Raw genomic sequence first — 20,236 nt, 5'->3', positions numbered from 1 at the left:
TTTGCCCCTGTTGGGGAAGAAGGTTCCCTGGCAACCGTCCCGCCATCCAGATTGTCTGTAGGAACCAGGGCCTTGCTGGAACTGGCGGACGGAAGAGCGACCCTCACTTCGTCCAGCCCCACCAAAAACCTTGCTGGGAAAGATCTTTTTAATTGAAGATTGCACCTTATCGAGGGCCGAGAAAGTGGCCACAAATTTGCCGAGCTTCTTAACAAAAGGATCTCCAAACAAATTACCCTGTGCCACTGCCCCTGCCTCCGAGGGCGATAACTCCCCTAACTCGGGGTCAATTTTAATAAGCACGGAGCGGCGTCTCTCGGCCGAGATGGCGCAATTGGCATTGCCCAATAGACATATTGCTCTCTGGGCCCATCCTGCCATTACTTCCGTCTGAAGTGGTGTATTTGACAGTTCCGCCAACTGTATAATCTGGGTCAGGTGTCCCACGACGTCCAGGAGCTTGCCCTGACATGCCCGCCAAGACCGATCTATCCCCTTCTTTGGGTCCCTGACGTACTTTGCAAAAAAAGTACACATCTTGGGGTCGATGTCAGGAGTGGCTGCTACGTTGTCAGGCAAGACAGGGCACGGACATTCGGCCTTCAGTCGGGCCTGAACCTCTTTTTCCAGAGGTTGGCGGATCTTGCTCGCCACATAGTCAGCCACCTTGTGGTCTGGGCGCCATTCTGAGGAGCGAGGATGGTAAATCCTCTCATATCAAACGCAGGATCTGGGGTAATCGGATTCAAACATATCTGAATCCGATTACCCCAGATCCTGCGTATCCGGCAGGGAGGCGCCCAGACGCCAAGAATGGCCAGATTCAACCTCCTCAACCGAGGAAGAGTCCCCCTCAGAGTCCCCTGCAAAGCCCCAAGGTGACCCCACAAGAAGGTCCAATTTTTGGTGAAGTTTTTCACCTATTATTCCGGATAAGGAGCCCTCCCGGCAGGGTAATTGTGTCTGCGCGCGCGCACTCTTACTTGGAACGTCGGTTAAATGCTCGAGGTCCGCAAGGTGCCCCGCTGCGCGCTTGCGTGATTTCTTGGGTGATGCACTAGGTGCAACCCCCGTCACACGAAACATGCCCTGCCCTTTGGAGACTTGCTCCGCAAACTGCACCACACTCTCCTTGCTAGGAGCCAGAGCCTGGGCGATAGCTTGCAACAGCAGCAACCACCCGGGGGTAGGACGCGATGCGACAGGCCCTCACCAGGGGACATGATGGGAAAAGAATCATCATCTTGAATGGGCTGCATCCCGGGACTCCGAGGAAAATGACAGAAAAAACACACCCAGAATAATCAGGGCAGCCCCCTCCCCCCAAATCTGTCAGGAAAAAGTGCCAAACTAGGTCCACAAGCCTGTAAAAAGATAGAAATGCGCTTAAAAATGCTTTTGGAGGCTCAAGAGCGCCCTTCCCTCTCTAGGGTTCAAACAAACCGCAAACGCGGTGTAATTTGGGGGGGTTGGGAGGGTAGAAGGAGAGCCTCTTAAAATAACCCCTGGTGTGCTAAAATTTGTAGCGCAAAGCGACTCGCGCTACAAACGCGCTGAATTCGGGACGCGTGCCCTCTAGAAGGCCCGACGCTTCACCGCAAGAGGAAAGCGGCCAAGCTTGAAATACAGCCTCCGGCGCTGCGGCTAGTGAGCGTAACATCCACAAACCAAATAGCCAAATACACAACTTCAAATGTCAATAAACGCGCTCAGAGGCAGAAAGGCACTTATCTGTCACTATGAGCAGTGAAGAAAGAGGAGAGTGACATGGCTGTGGGCCTTTATACTGTTAGCGTTAGTAGAGTCTCATTGGACTATGGTTACTATGACAACGGACTCATGGGACTTATGGTTTCAGATGTTTTTTGTTGAACTTTTATCCTGCTGTAGAATAAGAAGTGAAGAAAGAACTGCATAATCCTTGCCTCCGGTTCTGACATAGAATACAATCCCTTGTTTTAAAAAGAGAAAACAAGGATACCAGAAGGGGGGCGGCAAGATTGACTAGGTATATGGGAGCTTAACAAAGTACAAAAGTGAGTGTGATGGCCCCAGGTGTGAGTGTAAAGTGAAGAAAGAACTGCATAATCCTCGACTCTGTGTCCTTAATAGAATTGAAACTTTCCTTCGCGATAGCTAGGAAATTTCGCATTCTACAGAAAAAGGTAGAGGTTTAGTGGATGAGCCCATGACTCACACCACTCTCTGGCCCCTCTGTCCCCCCTGCTTATTTCTTTGAGAGAAATACGCTGCTCATCTCTGCCAGTCGCTGCACTGTGAAGGTGCTGGCTTTCTCCTTTATTCGCCACATGTCTGCTATGTGTTGATCACGTGGGATGCTGAAAGGCTGGTCCACAGCGTTCCAGCCTTGCTAATAGCAATGTGGGCGCCATCTTATAGAGGGTTTGGGAGGATACAAATTACAGAACATTACCACACTCCACTCTTCCTTTCATTACCACTTTGACATCAACTATTACTGGTTCCTTGCTTCGACCTGGGCCTTGTGGTTGCATATGGACTAAGGGCCGGATGTACGAAGCCTTTTGCCTGTCGCAAACTGCGAAAAACGCAGTTTGCGGCATGCAAAAGGCCGAACGCGATGCTCATCCCTAAATTGCGAGTTGGTACCGACTCGCAATTTGGGAATGCGACTCGCAAATAGGAAGGGGTGTTCCCTTCCTATTTGTGACCGCATCCCCATTCAGAGCTGCTTTGTGACCGCGAATGCGGTTGCAAACCAACTCGCAGTTACCACCAGTGTCACACTGGTGGTAACTGATTCGCAAAAGGGAAGGGGTCCCCATGGGACCCCTTCCCCTTTGTGAATGCCGAAAAAATATTTTTTCAGAGCAGGCAGTGGTCCTATGGACCACTGACTACTCTGAAAAAAAAGAAACCAAATAGTTTCGGTTTAGTTTTCATTTTGCAGCTCGTTTTCCTTTAAGGAAAACAGGCTGCAAAATGAAGAAAAAAAACTGCTTTATTGACAATGCAGTCACAGACATGGAGGTCTGCTGACTACAGCAGGCCACCATCCCTGTGAGTGCAGGGACTCGCTATGGGGTCGCAAACTGCGACCCACCTCATGAATATTGATGAGGTGGGTCTTTGCGACCCCATAGCGAGTTGCAGAAGGTGTCTGAGACACCTTTCTGCATCCAATTTTGCGAGTTGCAAATTGCGAGTCGGTCAGACTCGCAATTTGCAAGTCGCAAAATTGGAGTTTCCTACATCTGGCCCTTAGTTATCTCTCAAGCTGGCATTCTTTCTGAAGCAGAACAGAGGTGGCGTTATGTCCAAGTCATTTGAATTGAGAATCGGCCAGTTCGTCATGATTATTCATTTTACCTGGTTTGATGCTGTGCTTAACATAGTAACACAGAATGGTTTGTCCATTTCAGGTTTGGCCCTACTTTCCAAAAGGACCTCTGCTACAGTTCTGTGATTTTTTTTGTGCCCAACTTATCACATGGTGTGGGTAGTTCTTATGCTCGCTGCAAAGGATGAAGTGCACGCCATGCATCTACAACATTGTCCCTCTCCTTCCTGAGAGTTCTGGTCATGTGGGGGTTGGTGCCTTTCTTAGGTAGTGTTCTTTCAAAGTCCCCATCCATCGTGCAAATAAGGTCCCCAAGCCAGAATAGGAGTGCGTCCGCATCCTGTTCAAGCAAATCCTACATTGTGTGAAAAAAAAATGTGGGTCATCCACACCCTCCGCATCTGCCTTCGCATAGGTAAGGGAGATTGGTGTACCCAGGGCCACCCATATCAGCACCCCAGCATTTGGCTGGCCAAACTGACATGTGCACTTATGTGCAACACAGCCGAGTTGGAGAAACTGCGCTGACTCCCATGCAGTGTCAGAGTGGCAGAACATATACTCACAATTAAGAGAGGTGCCCCGCTACCAATTAAGGGACAGGGTTAATATTATAACAAACGTAAAAATTCACTTTATGAATTTCGTCACTCTTAATCCTTACAAGTGTTTCTGGCATTTAACAAATATTTCACAAGGATTATATAGTAGTTATCATATAGCCGTATTCAAACCTATCATAATTAACAATCTACTCGATCTCTTTCTGTTGATAATATTTACGTCCTTTATTTTTCTATATTTTAATAAATATATCCATATTTGTACCATATAATCACCAAATATAAACATTACCTTACATACCAATTAAAACATTTTTAAAAACATTTTCAGAAAATCTTTTTCCAAAAAATCTTTGTACTTTTTCATAAAATAAAACTTGAAATTTCATACGATGTCCAAAATGTCATGTAATGTCTCAAAACATCAATGAAACTTTGATTTTAATACAGCATATATTATCTCACAAGTGTCTCAAAATGTCAATAATACTTTGACTTTCAAACAGCATGTAAAAAATTGTTGACGCAGTGTTTCGGTGGTCTGTTTTATGGTTCACCCCACCTTCTTCAGGACAAATTCTAAATTTCACAGTCTGTTTTTTCAAAATGAACAACTAAAAAAAATTCAAACATTTTTTTATACTTTTTAAGACAATAAAACTCCAAATTTTATATAATGTCTAAAATGTCACATAAATTCTCAAAACATTAATGATACTTTGATTTTCGTACAGCATATATTATCTCAAAAGTGTCTCAAAATGTCAATAATACTTTGACTTTCATACAGCATGTAAAAAATTGTTGACTCAGTGTTTCTGTGGTGTTGTTGATCGTTTACCCCGCCTTCTAATGGACAAATTCTAAGATTCACAGTCTGTTTTTTCAAAACGAACAACTGAAAAAAATAAGAAAAAAATATTTACCCTCTCGTACCTGAAATAATTCCAGGTTTAAACAACGGCCCCATAACAACTACCACATATTCCTAACTTCTATTTTTATGTCTTTCTGCTTGTTGACATATAACCTGTTATATTCTCATTTACAAACTTACTTAAAATGTAGAAATTTATGTTAATTTTCTTTTTTTAAATCTTTGATGTATAAATACCATCACTGTTGTTAAAAAACGATATCCGTTGCCAGCAAATTTATAAGCTCACAATAAGTTTCTTTGGAGGTATAAATTCATCAAAATATTATAACTTACTTTATGTTGTTATGCGATGACTTTGTGTTTCAATTATCTCTCAATTATTTTCTGTCATATTCATTGCTTCTATCATCTGAAGCTAAGAATCAGTTTACCCATTACTTTTATTTTCTTATATCTTCCCTAAAATGTATAGCCTTGAAAACCGACATTGGCTTACTGTCCACAAAGACTGTGTTTTCTTTCAAGACTCTCAGACCAATCCTGATGTTACTCTTATGCTAGGCATAGCATAAGAGCAGGGCTGCTGGGAAACCAGGATAGAAGAAGAGCAATGCAGCTGGTGTCAGAAAGGTAAGGTTTTTTATTTCCCCCGACCCCCCGGCATTTACCCCTCCCCTTGGGATTTGAGGCAGCCGCCACTGTGTGCTGCTCAACAACATTGCAGCCATCCCTAAGGAGCCCTGGTGCAGTCTGCACATTGAGGTGGGGCCAAAACCCTAGAGTGGAGAATAATTAAAATGGTAACATTCAAACTCTAAAGACGAGGTAGTGCAGAGCAAGCCAAAAGAGCACCTAGAATAGCAGCAACCAAATCTTAAAACTGTGCCAAGTTAAGTACCATAGAAATACATTGAAAAGCTTTGTAAAAATGGAGTGTCATCAACACAATACTGTTATACCACAATAATACGTGCTAAATGGCCAGAAGATAACAAAGACTCTTTGGGTTCACACCATCGAAGTTGAAATCACCTAAAGCTATATGACATAGTGAGAAAGTAGCAGAATGCTAAATAGAAGAGAGGAGTTCTCATACATAAGGAATTCAGAACTAGATATTGATTATAAAATTAGGGCTGATATCTGTCAGACATTATGGATGCACACAAAATAATTTACAAGTGGTATCCCACACCAGACAGACAGTGCTAAATACATGTAGGTACAGGCACGTTTTGCTGTAGGACAGATCACCTTTAAGGCTGATGTGCTCCATATTTGGTGTCCGAACATGAGAGTATAGATAATTTGGAAAGAAATTACTCTTATACTGATTCTGACTAAGTGTAAAGTCATCACTACCATTTATGGTGTGTACAGTGCTTTGGATCACATGGTAAACGAGAAATTGTCCCACTGCCATCTTGTATGTCTTTATAATGTCCTGGAAGGACATACAACTCTCCTCATGGTAAAGATCCCCTAGGACTAACATCTCAGCAGACTTCCATGGTGCCTTGTCAAACATGTGTCACCTCTCGGAGGGCCAGTATCTGCAAAATCGGGATGAGGGGGGACTAAGGTAAGTGTTCTCCCTGACCCTTCATGTAGTAGCACCAGCACACACAGGCCACCTTCATCTATTGTGACTTGTCTTGCGGCTGGAGTCGATAGCCATGTGTATATCAGGACCTCCCCTAGGATTCTCGTAACTGACACCTTCTCTGTGCCCACCAGGCCTCTGTGTCCAGTCATTCCGTCGGCCATTGTAATTCTGCTGCTGATAGTACCACTTATAGACAGGGGCACCCAGCCCTCCCTCAAATAGTGGTCTTTGTAGCACCAATAAGGCCACCCATCATCTACCCGCACCACATATGAGCCCCGACAGTAACCCATGCAGTTCCCTGAAAAAGGTTCTGGGGAGGTACATTGGAAGAGCTGCCAAGAAGTGCAAGAGCTGAGGCAATATCAACTTTTTAGCAATCCCCAGACACCCCGCTGGGGACAATGGTGGAGATGTCCAAAATGGGAGTGACCTACGAACTCCAGCAAGTGCTTCATTAAGGTTCCCGTGTCTGAAGTCACCTAGGTCATGGTATACTTGCATACCCAGGTATTTAAATGTGGTATAGCATCATGACAGTTGGCAGTCCAGACGGGCATCCCCGTTCCAGTTCCCAGACTGGGGCCAGTGGGTGTATGCATGATTTAGTCAAATTTACCCTGAGGCCAGATACCTTGCCACAGTCATCCAATAGATACATCAGGGCCGGGACCGTAGTGGCAGTATCATATAGATATATCAACGCAACATCTGCATATAGAAATACAACATGGTATTTGCCCTGAGCCAGTATCCCCCACTGTTGTGCATGTAGTCACAGGCTACCTGGTGGGGAGGAACAGAGGGGTCCCTGTCTACATTGAGCACACAGTTATTATTTCCATCCCACATCCCGGGTGCCATGGGGTCTTGCAATAGTGTCAGGGTAAGATCATCAAAGAATGCAGACTGGCCTATGTTAATCCCATATACCCACCACTGTGAACGGCTGTCCATCTAGGTGGCATTCAAGAATCACAAAATGAGCCCCCCTTGTCAATTCTATGGGAATCTACCACATATCGGACTCCAGAGGCTATCCACACCTGCACTCTCTTCACATAGGCTGATAATACAGTTCCATATACTTGTCCTCTCCATTTCGTCCTTACCTTGCCCAAATCCCTGAGCTTGAGGTGTGTTTCTTGTAAGATGGCAATACGGGCATGGCGGTGCTTGTTATGTGTGTGTATTTTATAGCGCTTGGAGAGACTGGCCATGCTGCACACGTTCCATGTTAACAATTTGTAGTGAGGAACAGTGTTGTGTAATGGAGCGCTTATGTATCACTTTGTGTAGGAGCCTCATCCCTCTGAGCTGCACAACATCTCTGTAAGGGCCCCATGTGAAGAGCATCTAACAATCATCTAAAAGATAAAAGATAAAAGATAAACGATAAAAGTCTACTGTACACAGTGCTCTTCCCTGTAAAGAAGCACAGTAAATTCCACTTGTCATGCATAATATAAGGAAATAAATAGTATACAAAGAAGGAAGAAAAAGTGAGGCACTTCCGCTTTGAAGTCTGGGTATGCTGTTATGGTAGCACTCGGTATCGCCAGGGGCCTTTAGATACGAACAATTGCAAGACCAAGTCTCTGTACTATAATTTTGGAGACATGCAATTACTGGTCATGGAGGGGATCCAGGAGGTTGCGGTCTGCGTGGTATTCAGTGTGCCGCTCTATAGAGAAGAATTTGAGCACTCTGCCTTCCAGAACCATTGTCATTAGCCGGTCCTCCAGAAACAGTTCCAAATTAGGCCCTTCAGAGTGTTCGGCGAAACCAAGGAAGCGGACATTGTTCCGATGTGAGCGGCATTCCGAACCCTACCATCGGTGAAGGGAGTTAACTTCTGTCCACAGGTCTTTTATTTGGGACTGAAGGGAGTGCAGAGTGGGTCTTGCGGTGATCCACCTGGAGCAGGTTGACATCTAGGAAGATAGTATTGATATTGGCTTCCAGGGTAGTTTTTGTATCAAGGATGGCTGTAGGACATTTTCAAACTGCACAGAATGACTGTGGAGAGTGGCTTTGAGGTGTGCCATTTCATCCATGTTCAGATCAGAGGATATTGCCGGAGCTGTGACTTCTATGGGTTCCAGATTCTGGCTCTTGGCAACCCTGGATCTCACCATCATGTTGTCTGTGTTAGGCAGTGGGCAGGAGGGAATCATTTCATCTAGCCAGTGGTGTTGGCAGGCTCCTAGAAGTCACACGACTCTTCTCATGGTCACAGCCGGGTATTAAGATAGGGTAAATCTCCCCTCAATTCACCAGTTATAAAGTATATTTTTCTTATGGTTATGCTTTACAACCAGGTCAGTAAATCTTTTCACCCAGCATGAAGGTGTGGAGGAGTAATTCAGTCTGATCTTCAGACAACAGAATTTAAATGGCTGTATGACCTATTTGGCCACACAAGGAAGACTCTGCAATAACGTTAAAGGGTTTATTACAAGCTCAGACTTAAAAGTCATTTAGACAATTCAAGTTATAAAGATACGGATACACCATTGGTTGACCAAGGCAATGAAAAAGATTCAAATGAACTAACATCAATAGTACTATACACTCAACAGAAGTAATACAAAACATCAGAAGAATGATCTGATGTACAGAAAACAAGCACTGTTCAATTCTGTTAAGCATTAAGGTAATTTGAAAGTCATCTAAGCTTAGATAGCTACGGCAAGGGAAAACCCTACAGATTAGCAATGTCAAAAGTTAGCATGTGCTGGGCTAAACATGTGGGGAAAAAAGCAAAAAAAAGAACAAATAGATTAAAGAAAAATTACATCTGGGACTAAAGGTGACTAACCAAAAGTGGACACAAAGTAAATAAAAAGGGAAGGCAGCAGCATGTCAGAAGCTCGGCCAAAAGTCTTCTTCTCTGGGTCAGTGGAAAAAGTTCTAAGTCTTAGCAAAATATTGGAATAAAGGTAACAGGTGGAGAGGTCTGTACCTCTCAGAGTCCAAGGGGATCCTGCTAGAAGAGAAGAATGGGGAAGACTACCTAAAGTTCAAATGTTGATCGATATATTAAAGTTCATAATGCAAGATGATATGCTCATTCATCACTCCACATGACTCGGAAGGTGTAATTGTCTAATGAAAGTCAATCATGCAACATGGAACTGCAACATCAGTGAAGATTCCCGTTACCAACACGTAGAAGGCATCCATCTTAGCTCATCCACGCAATTTGAAACAAATGTGTACATAGTTCGGTTCCGCATCACCTGAATGTACTATGCTCAAGGTTACTTTCTCAAGCTCTCTAGGTGTAATATGATATTACATTAACAGAAATGACTAAACATTTCTCTGCACAGTCAGAAAGCAGGGCCTTTCAGGCCTCACTGAAACTGAGCAATGTGAATTAAAATGATACAATCATGTATGCAAAATAATGCACATATAACATTCGATAGTTTAATTTTAACAATAATAAGCTTTGTCAGTGTTCATGTTACAGTAGATTTAAAATAAAATAACTCAGTTAATACATTGTTTAACTATAGGGCAGAACTGCAAATCTTCAACTTTGGCATGTGACATTTTAAACATTACTTTTCTGAAATCCATTGTCATTTTAGTGCAAACCATAACATAACATCATACAGATTCACATAAAATTAAATTAACTAATTACATGTGAAGCTTAAAAGCTAAACCAACACACTTTAATTCCCTATTCTCCAGTGAATGCGCATTAGTACAGGCTTTCAGTGCACCACCTTGCTTTAATTTTATTAATACTTAAATTGACAAAATGCATAGATTGTCACATATAGATGATCATTGTGATCTCAGGGGTAGCAATAACATTTCTACTACATCACCAGTTTAATTGAGGGTTGCTCCCATAAGTTCGCCTGCCCACCACAAGATCCAGGGGCAAGCAGATCGCAGTCCCAGGTTCCGCGCCCTAGCCAGCTGCAGACCAAATTCCTGGGTCAAGTGATTAAGGCACTGTGGACTCTTCAAGAGGTTGCCTGGGTTCATGTCACCAACATAGTACCATTCTGATACACCATCACGGGTATATCTCAGCCTGGTGATAGGTTGAGAAATGCAGGCATCCCCTTCCTAGCATTGGCACTCAACAGCGACCGAAGGGGTGCGGCTATAGCCGTGCCTCCAGCACATTAATAGCAGGCCTTCGTGCACACAGAGTCCAAGGCTATCTATCTGCTGTCCCATCAGAGCCCCGTGTGGTTTCACTGGCCTACCTGTGATCTCTACATTGTGCTATGGGTTTGTTTAAGGCCAGGGTACCCACCTCCAATATGCCCCTGTGGCGCTGGCCAGTACTTACAGTAAGGTTGTCAGCAATTCAATGGTGGGTCGGTCCCAGCATGTGCCATATTCACTTGGCCCCCAGATAATCACCTTTCTGGTTTCCACCCTCCCGGGTCCTCGATGTGCAGCCTTGTCAGCAAGGACAGTTCAAGGGGCCCACTCAGGTTATCTCCCATGCATGTAGGAGGCCCACAGGCCCACATGCAAGGCACAAGTCTGGGTTTTCAGGCCTGTAGAACTTTCAGGAGCCCTCAGTGACAGCGCCTGGATTGAATTAGTGCACTAGCTCAAATGTACAGGCCAGGTTGCGTGTTCTCTGCCAGTGGGTTGGTCTACCTCACTCAGCCACCCTTGCAGGTTTCAGAGAGCTAGAGCGACTCGGATCCAGTATATTAATTAAGGATTACATGCAGGCCCAGGATGGAGCTCACCAGAGCACGTCTATTGTGTTCACCATCTTGGCATTGCCCTAATCCTGTCCTTAACTTAATGATGCAATTTCAATTACAAATCATTTACTGATTTTACTTTTATATAAAATACGTTTAATTGCAATCTTTTTAAAATGACAAAGTACCAAATACTCATATTTGGGCAGCATCCTTAGTTTGTGGTTTGCCCAATTTAATATTGGAACGATGGAGGAAATTATTTTTCTATGAGACTGTTTCCACCTGAATGGCAGGAAGGGCTTTTGTGGAAAAATCATGTGACATCAGTTTCCCTGTACCCAGGAAACATGGGGTTGCAACATGTGGGTATGAAATACCAAAATGTGGGTTCTGATGGATCTGGCCCTCTTGGATCTTCGTTGGACACATTTCCACTGCACCATAATCTTTGCACAATAATAGAGTTGAACCCCTTCCCAATATCAATGTCACATATTGAGCAGGAGTTGATTGCAAGGAATACGTCTACTCAGCGGAAATTATCTTCTTAATGAGATAAAGTAGCATTATGATCAGAAGCTGGAAAAAGAGTTACATAAAACTATAGAACTAAACATCCAGAACGGCATAGAGCATGTCATGATGACTCCTATGCCACTGCACTGATGGTGCTGTTTGCAATGATTTAAATGCACACTGTTCTCTTTACCTGCCGCCAGTATTTCCCTCAACATAAACCATAGTTCTCCTCTCCCATCTCTTTGGTTGCTTGTAACTTTCACAGCTAAAGGTTGATTAAATCACCCCGAACTCGTAGGTGTCTTCAAATCTAAAACATATAAACAGTGCATTGTGCAATTAGTTTGCTCACATTCAAAGGAATTGCTGCTGTCAGGCCCCTCCTGTGTGTGATCACTTCGCACAGATTGAACAAACTTTTATTTTTTCCTTGAAATATTAGTCTAGAACTTAATTTTAAAATCCATTATTTTATCTTGTTCAGCTTTTTGCAGCTTGAACAGCGTTCATCACTCTTAAATAAAGTGATTCCTACTCGTCCTTGATCCAGTCCTAATCTTTGAGGACGACTAACCTACAGAGACTGGCGTATTTTTAAACTCCTCTCCTTCCTTCAAGGGGAAGCAGGTTGAACAAAACAAGATTCACAAAGCAACAGAGATAGGGTAGCACATCCAAAAGCAGCATCAGAACCAAGAATCTGAACATTGGGGAAAGGCAGATAAAGGAGAAAAGAAAAGGCCAGATAATATTTCAGTCCTAAGGTAACTTTAACTCACGCCCGCCGTGCACAGTTTTTTCATCAATAATTTTAATGCAAATATTGCAGTGATAATTTCAATGATGCCATAGAAGATGTCATGACTGATGTATTATATGGGGTAATTAGCAGTGCATGTGTGCTAATTATTGGGCTAAGCCGTGAGTTATAGTTACCTTAGGGTACAAGTTATACTTACATGAAAAAACTCTAACTATAACTGCTGGATTTCTATGGTTTTCTACATTTGAAATGTGAGCCTAACTATAATGTAACCTGTAACCTTTGGGTTTTTAAGTGAATTTCTATGGTTTTTTAAAATATATTTCCTAACTATAAAGTCCCTGTAACCTTTGTTTTTTCAGTGAATTTCTATATTTTCAAAACATTTTACTTACTTTATGGTGCTCCAACTAGGGGCAGGGGCAGAGGTTCACCAAAGGGCCAGGCCCTATAGCCACCCACCTATAAGCACCTAACCTAGTGCCACAAATGGCCTTCAGGCATGCGCAGGGGGGTGACCACTGGGCCTGCAGCCAAAACCCCACTAAGAAGCCAACCCCATTCCATGCACATCCTTCAGAAAGGAAAGGAAAGGAAAAGGGGCAGGGCAGGAATACCCTGACCCCCTAGCCCAGGTGCTGGGGTTCCAAAGGGACCTTGACTGGGCAAAAAACCTTCTTTTGCTTAATTTTCATCAGCAGATCCACCAATCCAGTGCAAATAAAAAAAAAAACAATTACAGTCTCCTGCCTTGTTTGGTATAGTGCCCGGGTGGGCAACATCCCAGGGGGATGTGGTAAAAAAGGAGGGAGCAGAGAGGGCCCCCCTCCTAGGGCTATTTTAAGCCCCAGGGACCACCACCTCTCCGGGACTTAATCACAATATTGGAAGGGGGCCACACAAACTCCCTTCCATTGGGCTCTTTGAGCCACAGGGACCACCACCTTCCCTGGGCTTTATTTTCACAACAGAGCAGGCCACTTGGTTCCCTCCTCCTAGGGCTTCACCATATCCCAGGGACCACCACCTCACTGGGACTAAATATAAAAATGTGCAGGGGGCTGCACAGACTCCCCCGACCCCAGGGACCACCTCATCCCCAGGGCATATAATAAAATAATATTGGATGGAGGGCTGTGCTGCCCCCCTCCTTGACCCAGTTTTGGCCTTCAGGACCCCATCCCTTGGGCCCTAGCTATTATTAAAAAGGGAGCGCTGTCACGCACCCCACTCCCCAGGCCGATGTTGGCCCCAAGGACCCCCTACCCGAGACCTGGCCACATCTACTTGGGTGCCCTGGCCGAACCCAACGCACCTAGTTTGCAATAAAGGGGACTGTGGGGGGAGCCTGAAGGCCCATGCGGTCCCAGCCCACTCCCCAACTCCTGCGGGAGCCGGTACTGCTCCTGTACAAAGGAAGCTGCTAATTATGCAGCTCCCTGCATGCAGGAGCAATCTTTCATCTGTTTCCCTGCCCGCATGGCAGTAGGCAGGGAAACAGATGGAAACTATTCTTCCAACCTGCGGGAGAAGTTTGATAGCTCCTGCTTGCTGGAAACTGAGTTGGTGTTTTCTCTAGCTCAGCCAGAGCTGTCAGAGCTCCCACCAAGCAAAAGCAAACTGCTATATCCTTATGGTGTGCACCTCAGGAGGTAGCATGAGCGGGCCCTGTGGGTGGTGGTCCATGGAGTCCTTAAGAGATCCAGGAGGGGGCACAATGGCCCCCCTTTAATTGGCCTGGGCTGGCCCCAGGGAAGTGGTAGTCACCGAGCCGTATGTGACCTGGCAGTGGGGGGCATGGCCCTCCTCCCAGTTTTAATTATGTGTTTGGCCCCATGGAGGTAGTGGTTCCTGGGGACCGGAAGTCCAGGCAGCCCCTCTGCATCATTGCTAATTTAGCGCTGGGGAGGTGGTGGTCCCCGGAGCACATCAAAGCCCCAAGAGAGGGGTCCACACAACCCCCTCCTTTATTTAAACAAAGTCCCGGGGAGGTAGTGGTCCCTGGGACTCAAAAGAGGCCAATGGAGGCGGGTACACGTGCCCACCTCTGATATTTTAATAAAGCCCCAGGGAGGTGGTGGTCCCCATAGCTCAAAAGAGCCGTAAGACGGAGGCCCGTGGGCCCCCTTCTTTTTTTTCAAATACCCTCCTGACCGGGGACCTGGCCCACTTGGGACTAAACTGAAAACATGGGCGGGAGAACACGCTTATTTATTTATTTATTTTTAATTCACATATTTGCGAATTCGTTGTGGTTTTGTGGCAAATGTTTTTGGGAAAAAAAAAAAAATTCCCTTGCAGGTTCCCAGGGGGATCCCAGCATCAAGGTTAGGGGGATCAGGTTACTCCTACCCTGACTCCTTTTTTTAATCTTTATGTTTGGGACATGGCTGAGTCTGAGTCCCAAAATAGCTGCCAATACTCCCTGGTATAGGTATAGTGTAGCAGCCAATCAGATCTCTGCATGAGATTGGGAGGATTTGGAAACGGTTTGTGCCTCTAGATATACAAATTTACACCAAATAAGAAATCAATCAAACAATCAAATACATTTCTTATGCGCACTACTCACCCAGTAGGGTCTCAAGGCACTGGGAGGGGTGGCCGGTTACTGCTTGAAAAGTCATGGTTTTTGGTCCTTTCTGAAGGTTAGGAGGTCCTGGGTCTTGCATAGGTTGGTGGGGGAGGGAGTTCCAGGTCTTGGCAGCGAGATGGGAGAAGGATCTGCTTCCGGAGGTGGTGCGTTGGATATGGGGGACTGTAGCGAGGGCAAGGTCGGCGGAGCGGAGCTGTCGAGTTGGTATGTGGAAGTTGACTCGTTCGTTGAGGTAGGCCGGTCCAGTGTCGTGGGGGGATTTGGGAGCGTGGACAAGGATTTTGAAAATTATCCTTTTGTTGATGGGCAGCCAGTGTAGGGATCTGAGGTAGGTGGATATGTGTTCATAGCGAGGGAGGTTGAGGATGAGACATGCGGCTGTGTTCTGGATTTTCTAGAGTTTTCTTTGAAGCTTGGCTGTGGTCTCTGCGTAGAGGGCGTTGACGTAGTCCAGTCTGCTACTTATGAGTGCATGGGTGACTGTTCTTCTTGTATCTAAAGGAATCCATTTGAAAGTTTTGCGTAGCATGCAAAGGGTGTTGAAGCAAGAGGATGATATGGTGTTGATTTGCTGTGTCCTGGAGAGAGACGAGTCCAGTATGATGCCAAGGTTGCATGCGTGGGTGGTGGGTGTTGGGGGTGGTCCGAGGGTGGTGGGCCACCAAGAGTCATTCCATGCTGCCTTGTTGGGGCCGAAGATGACGATCTCTGTTTTTTCTGAGTTCAATTTGAGGTGGCTTGCTGTCATCCAGTTGGCGATGTCGAGGAGTCAGGCGTGCAGGTTATTCTTGGCGGTTGCTGGGTTCCTGGTGAGGGAGGTGATGAGCTGGGTGTCGTCAGCATATGAAATGATGGTGATGTCGGCTGAGGATGTTGGCGAGAGGAGCCATGTAGATGTTGTCGAGGGTGGGGCTGAGGGAGGATCCTTGGGGACCCCACAGATGATATTAAAGGCTGTAGACCGGAAAGGAGGGAGGCAAACTCTTTGGGTTCTTTCGGAGAGGAAGGAGGTGAGCCAGTCCAGGGCTTTGTGGCAAATTCCGGCGTCAAAAAGGCATGCGCGGATGGTTTGGTGGCATACAGTGTCAAACGCTGCAGAGAGGTCTAGGAGGAGGAGGGCGACGGTCTCGCCCTTGTCCAATCTGGTCCTGATATTGTCTGTGCAGGCAATGAGTGCGGTCTCAGTGCTGTGGTTCTTGCGGAATCCAGACTGGGAGACGTCAAGTATGTTGTTGTCTTCTAGGAAGCGAGACAGTTGTATGTTTACTATCTTCTCCACAACCTTTGCGGGAAGGGGAGAAGAGAAATGGGTCGGTAGTTTGTGAGGTCTTCAGGGTCTGCTTTGGGTTTTTTGAGAAGAGCGTTGACTTCGGCGTGCTTCCAAATATTTGGGAAGGTTGCGGTGTTGAAGGAACTGTTGATGACAGCCCAGAGCTGGGGAGCGATGATTTGGCTGGCCTTGTTGAAGATGTGGTGGGGTAAAGGGTCTGTTGGAGAGCCTGAGTGGATGGGGCTCATGGTTCTGCCGATTTCTTCATCATTGGTGGGGGTCCAGATGTTCAGTAGGTTGGTGCAGCAGGGTGTTATGGTGTTGGTTGTATCGGTGGTGGTGATGGTGGGTGCTGATGATGTGAAGCTGTCATGTATGTCTTCGATTTTGCAGTGGAAGTAGTTGGAGAGGGAGCTGCAGAGGTCTTGGGAGTGTGGAGGGTCGATGGTGCAGGATTTGGGTTTGGTGAGTTCTTTGATGATGGCAAAAAGTTCCTTGCTGTTGTGCATGTTGTTGTCTATGCGTTCTTTGTAGAAGGACCGTTTGGTGGTCCGGATGAGTTGGTGGTGTTTGTGCATGGCTGTTTTGAGGGCGGAGAAGTTGCTCATTGAGGGTTCTTGGCGCCAGGCTTTCTCACTTTTTCAGCATTCTCGTTTGGAAGACTGAAGTTCTGTGGTGAACCAGGGGGGTGGTCTTGATGGTGCTGGTGTTGTTGTTTGTTTTCAAAGGGGCGAGGGAGTCTGCGCAGGTTTCTAGCCATTGGTAAGGCTGAGGACGGCGGTGTTGGGGTCGTTGGTGATGGGAGGTGGAGCATGTGCGAGGTTGGAGATCAGGTGTTCTTTGGAGATCTTGTTCCACTTGCGGTAGGGTGTAGTGTGTTGTTAGGTGGTGGGTTTCATGAAGGAGAAGTGGACGCAGTGGTGGTCAGTCCAGTGGAGTTCGGTGGTGTGAGTGAAGATGATGTGGCTGCTGGAGGTGAAGATGACATCTAGCGTGTGTCCCGCTGAGCGGGTGTTTGAGGTGACCAGTTGCTTGAGGCCGAGGTTCGCGAGGTTGTCCAGCATGGCCGTGGAGTTGCAGTCATGGGTGCTTTCCAGGTGAAAGTTAAGGTCACCAAGGAGTATATAGTCTGTGGAGGTGAGGGCATGGGAGCTGATAGTATCGGCAATGGTGTCACAGAATGGGGGGGCGGGGTCCTGGTGGTCTGTAGATGAGGGTTCCCCTAAGGGTGGTGTTGGCGTTGATGTGTACTTGAAAGTCTAGGTGTTCTGCAATGTCTAGGTTGTTGTTGGTGTTGGTGGAGATTTTGATGGAGTTTTTGTGTATTATGGCGATACCTCCTCCTGGTTTGTTGGTGCGGTCTCTAAGGGTGATTTTGTAACATTCTGGGATGGCTATGGCGATGTCAGGTTCTGATGAGGAGTTCATCCATGTTTCAGTGAGGAAGGCGATGTCAGGAGAGTTTGTGGTGAGCAGGTCCCAAAGCTTGATGGCGTGCTTGTGGACGGAGCGGGTGTAAAGGAGGCTGCAGTTGAGGTGATTGTGGGGTTTGGTGTTGTTGTGGTGCTTGTTGGTGTTGCTGGTGTTGGTGTGAGTGCAGGAGAAATTGCATGAATGGCATGTGAAAGGTCCATGTGTGTGTTTGGGGTTGGCCTGGGCGCAGGCGGGGTGCTGGCCTGGGTTTAGAGCAAGGAGTTCTGTGGAGGAGTAGTGGCGCTTGGAGAGGTCGGGGAGCGTGGACCAGGGGACGGGCGCGGTCCAGGCGCGGACAGGCGCAGACGGGCTTGCCTCTGGCACACCATTAAGAAGGGGAGGTGGAAGGGAGGAGCAGCTGGGAGGTAGGAGGGAGTGTCCAATAGGGCTGCGAGGGGGTGGTGCCGCAGGGGATGCAGCGGCTGGGTCACAGAAACCGGCAAGAGCTGGAAAAGATAACAGGCACAATTAGAGAGTGCAAATACAAAGCGGAGCAGTAAATGGGCACAGTTTAAAGGTAAAAACAGTGTGGAAAATGAAACAACAAATACAATAAACAAAATACGAGCAATGGAAACGAAACGAAGTGAAATACACAGTATACTAGACACGCCTACCATTAGGCACCAGGGATGAGGCGCAGGCAGGTGCCTGCAGGTGGTGGAGGGCCTCGAACTTCTATTGCAGCAAACAGCGGGGTCAGGGGCACGGAGGCAGGCTGGTGGAGCCGAGTGTACTCCTGGCCCAAAGCAGGTCAGGTGGTCACACTAGGTGCCGCGCAGCGGCCACCATTAAGAAGGGGAGGTGGGAGGGAGTGTCCAATGGGGGTGCGAGGGGGATGGGCCGCAGGGGAAGCAGTAGCTGGGTCACAGAAACCGGCAAGAGTCAGAAAAGATAACGGGCACAATTAGAGAGCGCAAATACAAAGCGGAGCAGTAAATGGACACAACTTAAAGGTAAAAACAGTGTGGAAAACAAAAAAAAAATACAATAAACGAAATACGAGCAAAGGATACGAAACTAAATGAAATACACAGTGACTGGGACGAGGCGGAGTGAACTGCGCACTCCCCTCAGTGCGTATGTGTGATTTGCTGGCCGTCTCTCCAACCCAGCTGTGTTGCCGAGCTGGAGAGAGCAGGTACAAGCTCCCAGTCTGCCTGGGGGCGCCCTGGCTGGGTGCTCCAGACAATCCTAATGTTGCTTTCATACAGCGTTAGGATTGGCCACAGGCAGGCCTGGGCATACGGAGGGACGGAGGAGCGGCACAGCAAGTAAGTTTTTATTTACTAATTTTTTTTTTCATTATTAACATTCCCCCTGCCATGCGCCACCCCGCCCCTTTTAATCCCTGTGAGCCGCAACTGACAGTATCTTTATTTCTGTCTTTCCATGAGATCTGAAATACAGCCCCCATGTTATTTGCAACATGATTTCTAAAAACTGTCAATCTTTTCAAGAATTGCTTATTTAACTTCCTACGGTTGAACCACTCTTATTGTTCCTTGTGACTACAATGGGCACTCGAGAGTATGGCGAAGAAAATCAGTTGCAGACCTTTCGTGCACATAAAGGAATCAAAATTCATTTCAGGAGATGTTAATTCCTTTCCTGTTGCCAATACCAACTTTCCAGAACATTTTGTGCTACCCAAAAACAACTTCTGAGTTTTCCATAAGTGTTATGCAGCATTACAATAGTCCAATTCTCATCTTTTACCCACAAACGAATTCAGAATGTAGACCCGTGTCTTGAGTTTGCTAACAGGTTTTAGTCTTTCTTTTTTGTTGTTGTTGCTCGGAGAGATGCTCAGATCGGACATCCTTACACAGATTTTACCCTGCAATTCCCCTCAATGTAGTCTTTCCCGTGCAGACACGTATTCCTTTCAAAGCGTTTAGTCCTGTAAAAGTTTGGGTGGTCCATTGTTAGGTTTATGGTAGCGAAGGAACATTTTCAGTTAGATTTTAATCAGGGCCCTTGGGCCAATCGTTGCACGCAAAGGGATGATTTTTTGGAGGTAACAGCATTCAAGTCTCAGACACGAGAAACCATGGTAACAAAAAAACAAAAAAAAATCGACAATTTTGAGGCTTGCTTAATCTTTTGTGTCACGATCTCACGTAAGCAGCATGTTGAAACAAACAAGGCTTTTTTAAAAATTGACACCATATGGGTTAAGGCAGCACAATCTGATTCACTGAGCAATGATAACATGTCCAAAATAGCTCTGCTAATCCGCCCTGCAGTGTTAGAAGGTGCACACGTAGCAAACCTTTTTCCTTTTTTTTTTATATATATCACAAAAATTATTTTGAGGAAAGCAGGCAACGCGCTTTTGTGATGCATTTATTCGTCATCTTTAACTTTTCTTCATACGAAGTGTCACTGATCGTTTTTGATGGTCATCTTTTCTTCGTGCCTCCACGCTCATCCTCTGCATCAAGGTTACGCCTCTAATATTGCCACACTCTGCGGTGGCTAGCACTGGAGTCTGGAAGGCAATATCTATTTATGATTTGGACCATAGGTCTTCGGTTGACCTAA

The sequence above is a fragment of the Pleurodeles waltl genome, chromosome 7, assembly GCF_031143425.1.
Source record: "Pleurodeles waltl isolate 20211129_DDA chromosome 7, aPleWal1.hap1.20221129, whole genome shotgun sequence".
NCBI classification, from domain to species: domain Eukaryota; kingdom Metazoa; phylum Chordata; class Amphibia; order Caudata; family Salamandridae; genus Pleurodeles; species Pleurodeles waltl.
The sequence above is the reverse complement of the archived record's forward strand: the minus strand, read 5'-3'. Positions refer to the sequence as shown.